This window comes from Coffea eugenioides, chromosome 2 (assembly GCF_003713205.1).
Source record: "Coffea eugenioides isolate CCC68of chromosome 2, Ceug_1.0, whole genome shotgun sequence".
NCBI classification, from domain to species: domain Eukaryota; kingdom Viridiplantae; phylum Streptophyta; class Magnoliopsida; order Gentianales; family Rubiaceae; genus Coffea; species Coffea eugenioides.
In genome coordinates, this window is record NC_040036.1 from 4,620,282 (window position 1) to 4,634,448 (window position 14,167).

Here is a 14,167-nt window from a genome sequence, read left to right on the forward strand (position 1 = left end):
TATAACAAAGGAACACTCACCTATTTACGTAAAATAACGTCCAAAGTATCCTTTCGGATAACACTCTCAATCACCAAGGAACCCTAATATAATCAAAATAACACATTATGCTTCAACCATCAAAGATTTAAGTGATTCAAAGAAAATTCGAATACGTACTAGTACAAAGTATAAATATGGTTTTGGTAGTGAAAAGAGTACATTTAAACCAAAGGATATAAGTAAAATATTTGTATAACTTATGCTTACTTGTAAAACTTTAAAATCGCTATTTGAGTCGAAGTGGCAAAGAAAACGTATTTCTAGTAGTCGTAAATTTCATTTTTCCAAGGGTACAAGTTTCGGCCGAATTCTAACGTATATACCTCGATAAAAGAAGACGTAAATACCCTAGATGGTTCACGTGGTATTCACTCTCAAGCCTTACTCAAGTCGCAAATATATCTACCTAGTTCTCGAGCGTAAATTTGGGCAGCATGCCCTTTGTATTTACCTATTTTCCAGCCATTTATGGCTTCATTATTTTCCTCAATCAATCCCAAAGTCATACACAAAATCATCTCATTTCAATAGCCATTCCATAGGCTCCAAGTCATACAAGTACAAAATCAAGCTAGGAGCATGTGCGGAAATGAAGGTTGAGTCAAGAAACAAAAGACAGATTTGACGTTATTTTCCGTAACGGACACAACCAAGGCTACGATTATCGGATTGAGGTACCATTTATATAGTTTCGAAGCTAAGATAGAGGGCTACAACTTTGATGAATACCACTTAGTCCAGTTCGTAGTGTATCTAGGTCAAAGGTTCAAATTACTGAACCAGAATCGCACAAACAGGTCAGTTAACCGCGCTATGTTTAAATGACAATAACTCAGGCTATCAAAGTCCAACGAGGTGATTCTAGGGGCTTTGGAAAGCTAAGACATAACACTACAACTTTCATGTTTTGGTCAAAGGCTAATTCAGTGCGGATCAGGGTGAACAGATGCGGTCAGATTGGTGAAAGGTCAACGCTGTCCACAGGGCTCTACCTATGGCAGTCAGGGGTAGTTTTGTCTTTTCACAAGCTACAGTGCTCGGATTGAGCTGAAAATTGAGCTGAAAACATCATTCTATACAACTTTCATGTTTTAGGCTAAGTCTAATTCGGCCTCTAACATAGGCAACCAGAAATGGGCAGAATAGGGGAATAATAAAACTCAAATCTGGAATTTGAACTTTTCCTCTAGAATTTCATATCCAACAAGTATTCTATCATCAACCCACCAATTACTAACTCAATAACATCCATTAAGAGGTAGATAACCATAATCAAGGCTGAGAATATAAACCCTAGCTCCATATTCCAACATATCATTCCAATCTAACAAATTTACCGTCATAAAGCTAGATTAAGAGCTTCTAATTAAACTTTAACAAGATTAAATGCAAGGAAAGGATAGGAAACCATAATAACTCACCAAAGCTGCTAGCAAGAGAGAACCACAACCTTTCCCTCCAAAGTTTCACCACACAAAGGCTCTTAGGTACTAAAGGAAGGGTTTAATCGGTTTAGTTTTTTGGATTTTCACTCAAATTAAGCTAAAATCAAGATGGAAATTGAATGGTTTCTTCCCTCTTTTCTCTCTCACTCTCACGGCTGGAATGTGCAGAAATGGTGGCTGATTTGAAACTTCAAGAAGGTTAAGATGATAGGAATTCATTTGGGTCAAAATTGGACAAGTGTCACCTTTTGATTGGAAGTCAATTTTGTTTCTTTTTCCTCGATTTTCTGGTCAAGAATTTCGGCCCCTATGAAGAAGATATTTAGGGCCAATTTTGCTGAAATAAAAGTGAGAAGATTAAGGTAATAAAGTAGTGTTCAAGTGGTGCACTCATCCGGTAACAAACGGTACCCGTCGGTTCAACCCGTTTTTCCTTAAATCGCGTATACCAGGGTTTTAACTTATAATTCACTAACTTATTATTTTCATTTCTAATCATACTCTTAATATCATCTGGAACTCACTCTTAATCACCAAATTTGATCCACACTTCGTACCGAATAATCATACTACGAAAAGACGCAAAAACCCTAATTTATCGTAACGATGAAAGTAAAAAGGAAACCCTTGTTTTTATGATTATTGGGGAAGTGAATGTATACTAAAGTTATTGTAAAGTAATAGATTCCAAATTAAAGGGAATTTTAAGAAAATATGAGGGGTTTTACAATTGCATAGATTACAATTAGGGTTTCGGTTGAAATATGAGAAATTTAAGAAAACCGGCTAGTCACAAGCGAAAGCTAGGGTTTTGATTAGACTTTAGGGTTTCTAGAATTTAGGGTTTCTAGTCTTTAAAACAAAACAATGTCTTAAACTAAAAATAAACTAAAGAAATCGTAACATCCTCTTTGAAACTAAACAACAATAGTATCCTAAAAGTTGGGGTATCACAGATCTTGTTCGGCATACTCGTGTAATATCGCCCTTTTCGTGCGTGTTTGGTTACGGATCCGAGAGGGTAAAATGATGGATGGGAGAAGTAAGTGTGTTAATCTTAGTCCCTAACTTTTGATGTTTACAAAATAAATGGATGTTACTGATATCTCCTCAAAGATTTTTTCAGCAATGAAGCAAATCAGATTCAAAGACTAAGCACAACTAAAAGAAACTAAGAGTGATGAAAGTTGTCGGATGCTCGTGAAGACTGGATCGGACGTCCGATAATCATTGCGCAACTTCGGATGCATGAAGAACTCCACCACCGGACGTCTGAAGAAATTAAGTTATTCCTTCTATGCTTACTGACTTCGATCGGACGTACAACATTAGAGCACCAGACGTCCGACAAACATTGCGACACTTCGGACGCAAAGCATTGGAGGCACCTGACATCCGAAAGAATTGAAAAAGAATTCTCAATTTCACTATCTACTTTCGAACGCAAACATTGAAGGTACCGGACGTCCAAAAGAATTGAAGAAAACTTCTTGAGCTCACTGCCTGCTGTCGGACGAAAGAAACAGGTCTACCAGATGTCCGACACCACCAATGGCTAGTTGACTCCTTATTTGCCTTCTATCCGTTGGAAACATTAATAGATGAACTTTTTGGTCTCATATAAATAGAGCATGGTCAACCACTTCCAAATACTTTTGCACATTTAGACTACAAAAGATCTAGAGTGATTTTAGTGAGAAAATACTCTTCAAAGAGGATTTGTACTCTTGTTTGTGTAAATTTCGTGTAAACTCTTCTTGTGTGAGAAAATACTTCAATAGTGTAGATTTGTGAGGGTTATCTGAGTGATAGTAAAACCTCCTAGTTTGACCAAGTGTAGCTTGGGGTAAGGAGGAAATGATCCTTCCTTTGTACACAAAGATTAGCTGTATTTGATCAATTTGAAGAGACTTTGTGACAGCCCCACCTCCCCCTAAGGCGAACCAGAGGGTTCGGCGGACCGCCTGCCCAGCTCTCACCGGGACTCAGTCGAACCTCAATCAAATCCGAAATAAAACCACAAGATCAAACGAAATAACAATCCAAAACTTAAAGCGAAACTTATATACATTTCTATCTCAAGAGGAAGTACAAATATCGAATATACAAAGGTTCTCAATTCGTCATACATCCAGCCCGTGCCAAACACTAGGGCGAGAACCATTACAAAACAAAAAACTAGACTAGGCTAACCTACACTGGGCTGTCGTCCTTGCTCGCATCCCCCTGTTAAGGAAAACAAAACTAAAGGGGTGAGCTAAAAGTTCAGTGAGGTTCCGAACACATATTCAACAACAAAGCCAATACATTAAATCAAGAAACATTTACAATGGAAAGCGATAATAACATATTCATTAAAAGGATACGGGCTCACAGGGAGCCATTTGTTCGTTCGTTCGTTCGTTCGTTCTCCTGTCATTCCCATTATTCCTCCAATCATTTGAAAATGCATTTTTGAAGTAAAACGCTCGTTCGATCGTTCATTTCATTCACCCCCTCCTGGACGTTGGCCAGGCTCCACCAACCTACAAGGTAATACTTGAGTGTACCAACGTTCACACCCAGGGTCACCATATCGCCCGACCGAGTCCGCTTCTGGCTCGAGTCGATCGGTAACGAAGGGCAGGGCCCAATTCAGCCAAAAGGCTTACATCATGCACAACTAATGTATCAATCATTAAATCGTTGAAAATTTCACGTTTCATTTAGGTCGAGCGCGATAAAGTACACGCTCGCCTAGAAAGTTTGTTTTGGAAATCATTGGAAACACTTAACACATTATCAAACAATAACAACAAGTCATGAAGTCAAGGAGAATATAACAAATAAGTAACACTCACCTATGCACGCAAAACAACGTGCAAAATATTCTTCCGGATATTATCCTTAGTCACCGAGAAAACCTAAGATTAAACGAGAAAGAATATTACAGCTCATCTAGCACAAACAATTAGGTGAAATCAAAGAAACTCAACAATTGATGAGTAGAACGTATAAAAAAACTTTAAAATGAAACGAGGACATTTGGACCCGTGGACAAGAATAATTAGGGTTTCGTAGACCAAACGTAAAACCAAACTAAAGACAAGTCGGAATCCAACTAGATAGGCTAAGAAATACTGTTTTCGGAATCGTTTATATGGTTCAAAATCATCTCATATTCAAGTAGATATTATACACTAAAGGTCTTAATGAAATTCATGAAAAAAAGGAGGTCAAAATACCCAAGAAAACCCTAAACCACTCCTTCTTATTTGGGTAAGAGTAAGTACACATTTGGAGTTTCCAATTGAAGAAGGATCATGTTTTAAGATGGAAAACGGTCATAGTATTTGCCAAACGAAAAATATACAAGTTCAAATAGAAACTTAGCCCTCGAGCGAAAATTTGGGCAGCACGCCCTTTGTATTTACCTATTTCCCAGCCATTTATGGCTTCATTATTTTCCTCAATCAATCCCAACATTACACACAACATAAATAGCCACTCAATAGGCTCAATGTCATATGATTACCAAATCAAGCTAGGACATGTGCGGAAATGACGTTTAGGTTGGAAAACAAAAGGCAGATTTGCTGTTGCTTAGCGGAACTAACACAACTGAAGCGACACTAGTCGGATTGAGGTGAAATTTATGCCGTTTCGAAGCTAAGAGAAAGGGATACAATGTTGAAGAAGGCCACTCAGTCCAGTTTGCAATGTATCTAGGTCAAATTTACCAAAACAACCCCAGATTTTCCAGTTCGCAGTTCAACTAGTAGTCCTGATTCATTCAATCATATCTCAGCACATACAACTCCAATTCAAGTGATTCCAAAGCCATATGAAAGCTAAGATACCAGGATATATTTCTTAAAAAGACATCGACAACCAAATCAGTAGTATTCCTGGTGAAAACAACCAATTACAAAAGCTGATTAGCATGTTCGGATAGAAACAGGGCAGCAGGGGTATTTCGGTCTTTTTACAGGATACATTACTCCGATTGAGTTGTAATTTTGGAGGCTACCATAAAACATCATTCTCTGCAACTTTCATGTTTTGTGGTAAGGCCAAATCGGCCTCTAACTAGGTGTAACAGTACCGGGCAGAATTGGGGAAAAATGAAACCCTAATCTGGAATTTTCCGCACAAAGTGGAAATTTTCCGCAATTAGCTACAATTTACGCACCCTAGCTTCATTTTAGATCATTCCCAACCATCATCCATGGCCAATCAATATTAAACACATAAAAACAGAAAAATCCAAGAATAAATATAAAAGTCACCAATCTCAACTAAAAGTCATGAAATCTTTCACCAAATCACATCTTTGACTAACACAAGCTACCAATTTAACATTAGTAAGACCAAAGAATGAACTCCTTAGCTACTCACCTTGCAACTCAAGAGAAGAGCCAACTAAGCACATTTGTTTCTCAAACCACTTCACCAACTACCTCAAGACCACTTAGCAACGGGATTTTATGGAGTGATTTGAAGTTTTATCGGTTTGATTTGAAGATTGGAGCAAGATTATGAAGTAGGAAGTTGGAGGATTTTTTTCTTTTCTTGAACAAGAGGTTCGGCCAAAGGGGAGCAAAATGTGATGAATTTTTGGTCAAATTTTGATTAAATGGTAAAGTAGGAAAGTTAGTCAAAGTCCAAGAATAAATGGTATGGTGACACTTGTCACCTTTTGGCCCTAAAGCTTATCCTTTTTCCCTCCAATGCTAATCCAACAATAATACAACTAAGTAACCTCTAATTATCTCTTATCACGTAGTACATTAATTCCGGTATACAAAACTTAACCTAATTGGTCGAATTTTATCAACTTACCGCACTAGTGGGTCCCACAACCGGTATACGCTCTTTATTTCTCAAAAACTAATTAATACTAGAAAAATAATTCTAGAACTATATTTACTCATAAAAATTATCTAGAAAATTTTCCTATTAAAGAAAATATAGAAAAGGCATGCAAAAATGAAGTCTGAAAAATAAGAAAAATTCACGGGTTCTCACAGACTTGTTCTATAAAGTGATACTCAAGCTCAAGAGGAGCTTGAAAATATTTGGTTTACTATTCTTTCCCTTTTGCTTACTATCTTACAAACATAAATTGATTATCTCTTCTACTCCTGAACAATCTTGCTTTCTTAATCAATTGTTCATCGTGTAGTCATCTAGAAAAGAGGGTAAATTTCATATTGAGTTAAAAAGTGTCTCATAACTTGATTAGTTTTTAAATAACCTAATTTACCCCCCTCTTAGGTTGTCTTCGATCCTTACAATTGGTATCAGAGTTTGGTCTCCTAGAGATTAAGCTCAATCGGTTTTGGAGTAAAAATGACAACCAACAATGCCATGTTTTTTGAAGGTGAATCTGTCATTAGACCCCCAATATTTAATGGATCCAATTATGTGAGTTGGAAAGAGAGAATGATTATTTTTTTGCAATCTATTGATATTGAACTGTGGTTTATTGTTAATGAAGGTCCATATGATGCCTCTATAATAGATGAAATCACTCATAGACCAAGACCAAAAATCGGAAATGAGTTGACTGGTGATGATAGAACCACCTTATTTTGAATACCAAAGCTATGAATGTGTTGTATAGTGATTTAGATTCAAATGAATCTACTTGGGTCAAAAATTGTAGGTCGGCTAAAGAGATTTGGGATAAATTGAGAGAAATCCATGAAGGGAGTGAAAATGTGAGAGAACAAAAGAAATCTATCATAGTTACCAAGTATGAATCATTCAAGATGGAACCTCATGAAAATATTAACAAGATGTATTGTAGATTCAATGATCTCATTAAGGACCTAGAGGTGCTAGAAAAGGAATATTTCCTAGGTGAGAAAAATAGAAAAATCTTGAATGCCTTGACTAAAGATTGGGAGAGTAAGATGACTGCCATTGAAGAGGCTAAATATCTAAATTCTATGCCTATAAAATCTCTTATTAATTCTCCAACCTCTTTTGAGCTGAATCTTAAGTCCAAGGTACAAGAGAAAGAGGATGCAAAGGTGAGAAGGAGCATTGCTTTAAAAGCATCTCAAGATGAAGATGACTCGGCCTCCTTGGATGGTGATGATGCTGAAGTTGACGACAATGATCTTGCTCTTATCACAAGAAGGTTCAAAAGAATCCTCAACAAGAGGAGATTCAGAAAGGGAGGACCCAGCAATTCATCTTCAAATCAGTTCAACAATGCAAGAAACAAAGGAAAGCAAGAGGCTAATAAAAAGCAAGCTGACAAGTGCTTTGAATGCGGCCAACTAAGACACTACATGAATGAGTGCCCAATGAAGAAGAAGAGAGAAGGAAATGTTGAACGAAAACCTAGATTCAACAATTTTCAAATCACCTGGAATGATTGTAACTCAGACGATGATATTGAAAAAGAAGAAGAATCTGCTCAAATGGCTTTCATGGCCATTGGTGACGACGAGGTAACTACTTGCAACTCTCAACTTAATAGTGATGATGAATCTGATAAAGATGTTAATTCCTTCATTGAGAGACTGCATGATAGTTTGAAAGAATCTTGTGCTAGAAACAAGCAACTAAAACAAAAGATTAATTTTCTTATTCAAGACAATGCAAACCATTTTCAATAAAATAAGAATCTAAAAAATGAAAATGATCACTTCAAAAAGAATGAAACTGTTTTACTTTTTGAGCTTGATAGAAAAACAAAGCTTTGTGATTTGTTTAAAAAGGAACAAAGTGACTTGAAAAAAAAGAATGGATTGTCTAAATGATTTGCTTCAACACAAGAAACAAAACTATTTTCAAAGAAATGAATCAATATCTCATTTGGACATTCATGAGAAAAGGTTGAATTCTAGTGCAAACGAATTTACCATTTATAGGAGAAAACAAGTCAGATTTGTTAAACCTGTCCATAGAAGTAATTCGCTGACCATGTTTAGTTTTTGTTGTCAAATTGGTCATATGAAGAGTAATTGCTATGTAAGAAAGAATATGAAAAATGGCATGAAATGCATGTGGATAGTTAGACATAATGCTAACTCTCAAGGACCCAAAAAGTAAAGGGTACCAAATATTATCTTGTGAACTTTTGTGTAGGTGAACTTGGTGAACATCATTAAGGAATCAAAATGGTTCATTGATAGTGGATGTTCAAGGCATATGACCGGTGATCCATCACAATTCATCAAACTCAAGTCAAAATCAAGTGGAAAAGTAACGTTTGGGGATGATAACAAAGCCAAAACAGTTGGAATAGGAGATGTTAGTAAGAATAGTCAAACTTTTGTTCATAATGTCCTTCTTGTTGATAATCTGAGCTATAACTTGTTAAGTGTTAATCAATTGTATGATAGAAATCTGTTTGTGTTATTCAAAAAGCATGATTGTCTTGTTATTGACTCTAAGTTTAATATTATCTTCAAGGAAAAAAGGACAAATGACATCTATGTAGTTATTCTTGAAAATGTTGATTCATCTAGCTTTAAATGTCTAATCAATCATCATACACCTTCAGGGCATTTAAAGAAATTGGCCATGTGAAGATGCTACTATAATTTTGATTCGTCAAATGTAATTCAGGACATTTTTCTTCAGGATCCTTACTTTTTTGTCTTTATCATTATTATCCCACTTCAAGTGGTAATTTTTTCTCTTGTCATGGTAAAATATATATTTACCAAAATCATGGTCATGGCAGCATCCATAACTAGTAAATTGAAATTTAGTCGCATTCACTTCTGGGAATGGACTAGAACTAGCATGCAATAAGTGCAGAATATTTCTCAAATTTTCTCTCAATATTGCTACTACAAGAACATATTTGAGAAATATGTAGAGAATATTATTTTCAATTAAGAAATAATTCTAAACATAGCAGAATTGTGTACTTGCACCCATAAGTAAATTTATCATACCAAATTTTGAAATAATGACCATCTTCTGGTGGCCAAATTTTTTCGTTAAAGAACGACCATTTTCAGGTGGTCGAATCTTTTTCTTTAAATATTTCAAAAGACAAGTGGATCCTCAATCATAATTAATTTTCTATAATAGCATCTCCAAAACTCAATGCATCAGAATATAAGTATCTATAACAAAGAATTCTAAAGATAAATAAGTAGAATTAAAAGGAGAAATATTACCTCAAAGATGCCAAACAGTATATGTTTGTGTTTAGTGGTTGCTCAGCAGTAAGTACTTGTATTTTGCGATCATTCAAATGTTAGCCACAAGAAATTGAAATAAGTTTTTGGGTCAGAAATTTACCTCAATAGATAGTCAAGAGTTGCTCGAAAAAAATATTCAACAGTTGATTTGACACTAGCAGAATCTCAATAGTCTTTTGTTTCACCTTTGCTCAAGGTAGAGACTCCATTTTCACCTTTTGCTAAAAAATAGAGACTCGTGCTGATAACGTGTTGTAAAACTAATAAAATCAACTACTATAGTATCAAGTGAAATATTGGAGGAAGAAGAGAGAAATGGAGAGTGATTTTCTGATTATACCAACTAATACAAAAGTCCTCTCAAAAGGTGTTAATGTACCTCTATATATAGGTACTATAAGATTAAAGGTAAATTAATCCTATTAAACACCTACTACTATAAGAATATGAAGAAACCTATGAAACGGTTCTTTCACTACATGAATAGATTTATGGATTGTAACTTCTATACATAATGTAGCCATAAATCAAGAATTAATCCTTTTGGGATTACAAAGGGACATCCACACTTTTAGTTGTTTCATAACAATTTTTTCCTTTTTCTTCTTATTCATTTCTTTTATATTTTATTTGAAATATAGAAGAACTATTACTATTGTTGCTAATATCTATCCAGATCGGATGTTAAACTAGTAATATTTTTTGGAACTTCCAATATCATCCAATTTTTTTGTAGCTCTTTTATTTGTAATAAAATCAAGAATAAAGCAACAATAATTTAAAACAAATGGCCCAAATCACTTCCAAACTGTAGCAATTCCACCTATAAAACAAATAGTCCATGAACTTAAAAAAAAAAGATATCACTTTCTTCTCTATCCTAAAAAAAATCTATATTCCCAATAAAACATTATAAAAATAGCCTATTATAGCAAAAGGTTTATTGTTATAGTTGATCATTAAATAACAAATATTTGCATGAAAAACTCGAGATTCCTTTTCATAATTGTGTCAAATTACTTTACAATTGGGGTTAATTCCACTTTGTCCCCTTAAACTATACACGGAAGCCCACTTCAGTCTTTAAACTTTAAAATGGGACACTTAAATCCCTAAATTATAAAATCTAATCTACTTAAATAAAATCCGTGACAAAATCCAAAAAATTGACGGTAGCTTAAGGATGTGGGGGGCACGCTCCATTAGCGTGTACGTGTAATTGTTATAAACCAAAAAAGTAAGGATATAAAGGTATTTTCACATTTTTTTTTTCATTTTCCTATTCTTCTGCTTCCCTCATCCGTCACCACTAACATCTCTAATTCTATGCTTTTGTTCAATGGCCTCCAAGCATTTTTCATCTCTTATTTACCAATCCAAAACTATTTCCGTCAAATCCCACTTCATATTCCAGATCTGCAACCGTATTCCAAAAATCGTCACAAAGTCTCACAAAATACATGTCCCCAAGATGGGGAAAAATAACGGGACCAACTCCGACAAATCCAACATGAGCGGTGCACAACTCTCTCGCAAGACCAATCACCGACTATAGAGGAGGAAGAGAGAGGAGTAGAGAAGAGTTGTAACTCATAAGAACAAGGAGCTCATAGCTATAAGATCGGAACGTAACCCCCCTCACTTTGCTCTCTCTGTGAGAACCCGTAATTTGCATTTTCTAGGTTTTCGCATTTTTCATGGCTTGTTTTCTGCACTTTCTGTATCCGAAAAATTTTCTAGATAAATTTTATGAGCAATTATAGTTTTTAGATAATTTTTCTAGTATTGGAGAGTTTTTAGAAAATTAAGAATATATATTGGACGTGGGACCCACTAGTGCGAAAAGTTCGGAAAAATTCGGCCAATAAGGTTAAGTTTCGGATACTGTATAAAATTTATCGGGTGTTAAGAGATAAGTAGAGAGTGAGATTGATTGATGTGAGAGGAAAAGAAAGATAAGATTGCATTAATGTAGGTGACAAGTGTCACCCTCTTAGTGGTTTGACTTAAGAGTTACTATTCACTATTTTGACTTTTGACCAAAAATTGGTTAAATATCTCAAACATGCACAAAAAAATTACCATTTCTTACCTCTTGTTGGCCGAACCTCTTGTGTGACGCCCCGAAAAGAATGAGTGTGAGAACCCGAAAATTTTCTAATTTTCTAGGGTTTATTTTATTTAATTGCCCGCCTTTTCTACATTTTCTTGATTAGAAAAATTCCCCAGATAAAGTTATGAGCAAAGATAGTTTTAAAATGATTTTTCTAGTATCGGTTAGTTTTTGAGTAATTAAAAACGTATTTTGAACGTGGGACCCGCAAGTGCGGTAAATGCATTATATTTTTGACAACTTGTTGGAATTTTGTATTAAGTGATATTATTTTACAAAGTGTTAAGATATTTGTATTGGAGAGACAAAAAGATAAGTTTTGAACCAAAAGGTGACAAGTGTCATCTTGTGATTTAATCTTGGACTTTGACCATTTGACTTTACCTTTACCTTTACCAGATAAATACAAAAAATTGATCAAAATAAGCTTCATTTTGCAAGCTTCTTGGTCGAATGTTCTTGCTCAAGAAAGAAAGAAAAGCTCTCAATTTCTTCCTTCTATTTCTTGCTCAATCTTCAAATCCAACCAATAAAACTCCAAATCATTCCATAAAATCTCTTTGCTAAGTGGTCTTGAGGTGTTTTTGTGAGTTGTTTGGAAAGCTAAGGTGATTTGTTGCTCTATCTCTTGTATGGCTAAGGTGAGTTGTGAAGAACCACTCTCCTCCCTTAATTGATGTTCAATTCATGATTGGTGGTGGTATAAGATGCACTTTTATGGATTATATCTTGATTTTGGTTGAATTGGTGAAGTTTTATAATTTTTGGGATTTTTCTGTTTTCATATGGATATGATTATGGGGTCATGTATGATGATTGGAAATGATGTTTAATGACTCTAGGAGGTGGAAAAAGTGATTAATTACAATCAATTTCTGTTTTGGAAGGAAAAGTGGAAAACTAGGTTTCAATGTTCTTCATTCTGTCCGAATTTTTAGCTCATAGATAGAGGCCGAATTGGCCTTGTCTTAAAAACATGAAAGTTGTAGGGAATGACATTTTAGAGGTGCCTACAAAATTTCAGGTCAATCGGAGTAGTGTAGAATGAGAAAAGTCGAAATTACTATTGCTGTTCTGGTTTTACCCGAAATTGAGAAGTGCGTCTGTAATGGGTTATTTTGGTTGAGAATTCTTCCGAATTGGTTGTTTAGGTCTTCTGATGAAATTTAGCCCTGTTTCTTAGCTTTCAGCTGGTTTTGGAATTTCTGGATTTGGACTTGGAGAGCCTGAGTTATGATGTTTCCGGTAAAATGCGTTCTGTGAATCTTTTTTTGTGATTCTTGTATGGTATCTTGCATTTTTGACCTAGTTACCCTCGAAACTGGGTTGAGTGACCTTATGCAATGTTGTAGCCCTGTCTTTTATCTTCGAAACGGTGGGTCTTACACCTTCATCCGACAATCGTAGCACCTTTGGTGCCATTACCGCAAAATGACATCAAAACTGTTTTTCTGGTTTTGAGCTTAACTTTCATTTCCGGACTTTTCCCTAGCTTGACTTGTACTAGTACTACTTGGAGCTTGCTGAATGGCTATTGGATGAACTTGTTGTTGTGTGTGTATCTTTGGGTTGGAATGAGGAAATAATGAAGCCATGATGGCTGGAAAAGTTAGCAAATTCAGGGGAAGTGCTGTCCGGACTTTGAAGGGATTTGTTTGCATTGAGTTTGTGATCTAAGACTTGGATTTGAACAAGCCAATGTTATATGATGGATGATTTTCTGAGCCGTGGAGGTGAGTGACCCTAAACTATTTCCAAAGTACTTGTGAAATGTTTCTTGCATTAATTATTCGATTGCATATCATGCGTGCTTGCATGTGAATTCATGACATGATTTGGCTTCAATGAGTTCTGGGAAAGTCTTGTGCTGGACACCAACGTCTCCACCTTGTTTATGGTTCATGTTCATGGTTATCTGGAGCACCAATGTTGCTCCCACTTTCGTGAGTTCGTGAGTTAATGTTAAATGATATATTTGAGCGTTGGGTGTTCAAGTGCAATGATTTCACTGGCTCACGAGAGCAATAAACGTACATTTGATCTTGGAATCATGACATCATTGAAATGCATTATTGTGAAATATATTTGAGTTTTGATTTTACTGGTTACTCGCTGAGCTTCTAGCTCACCCCAAAAATATTTTATTCCCCTCCACAGGGCTCAAGGCGAAGGAAGGACTTATAGTACTTGTGCACGTGATTGGATGGCCTATGTTTTGTACAGTTTTGATTTGGAATCATTTTATGTATAGTTGAGAATTGTTTCCGCTGCTTTTGTGACATGTAATTATTGGAGACTTGGATGTATAATTGTGGACCATGTGATGTATATTTGAGATTTATATTGTAATTTAATTGAGGACTTTAGTGAACGACTGAGTCCCGGCGAGAGCTGGGCAGGCGACCCGCCGAACC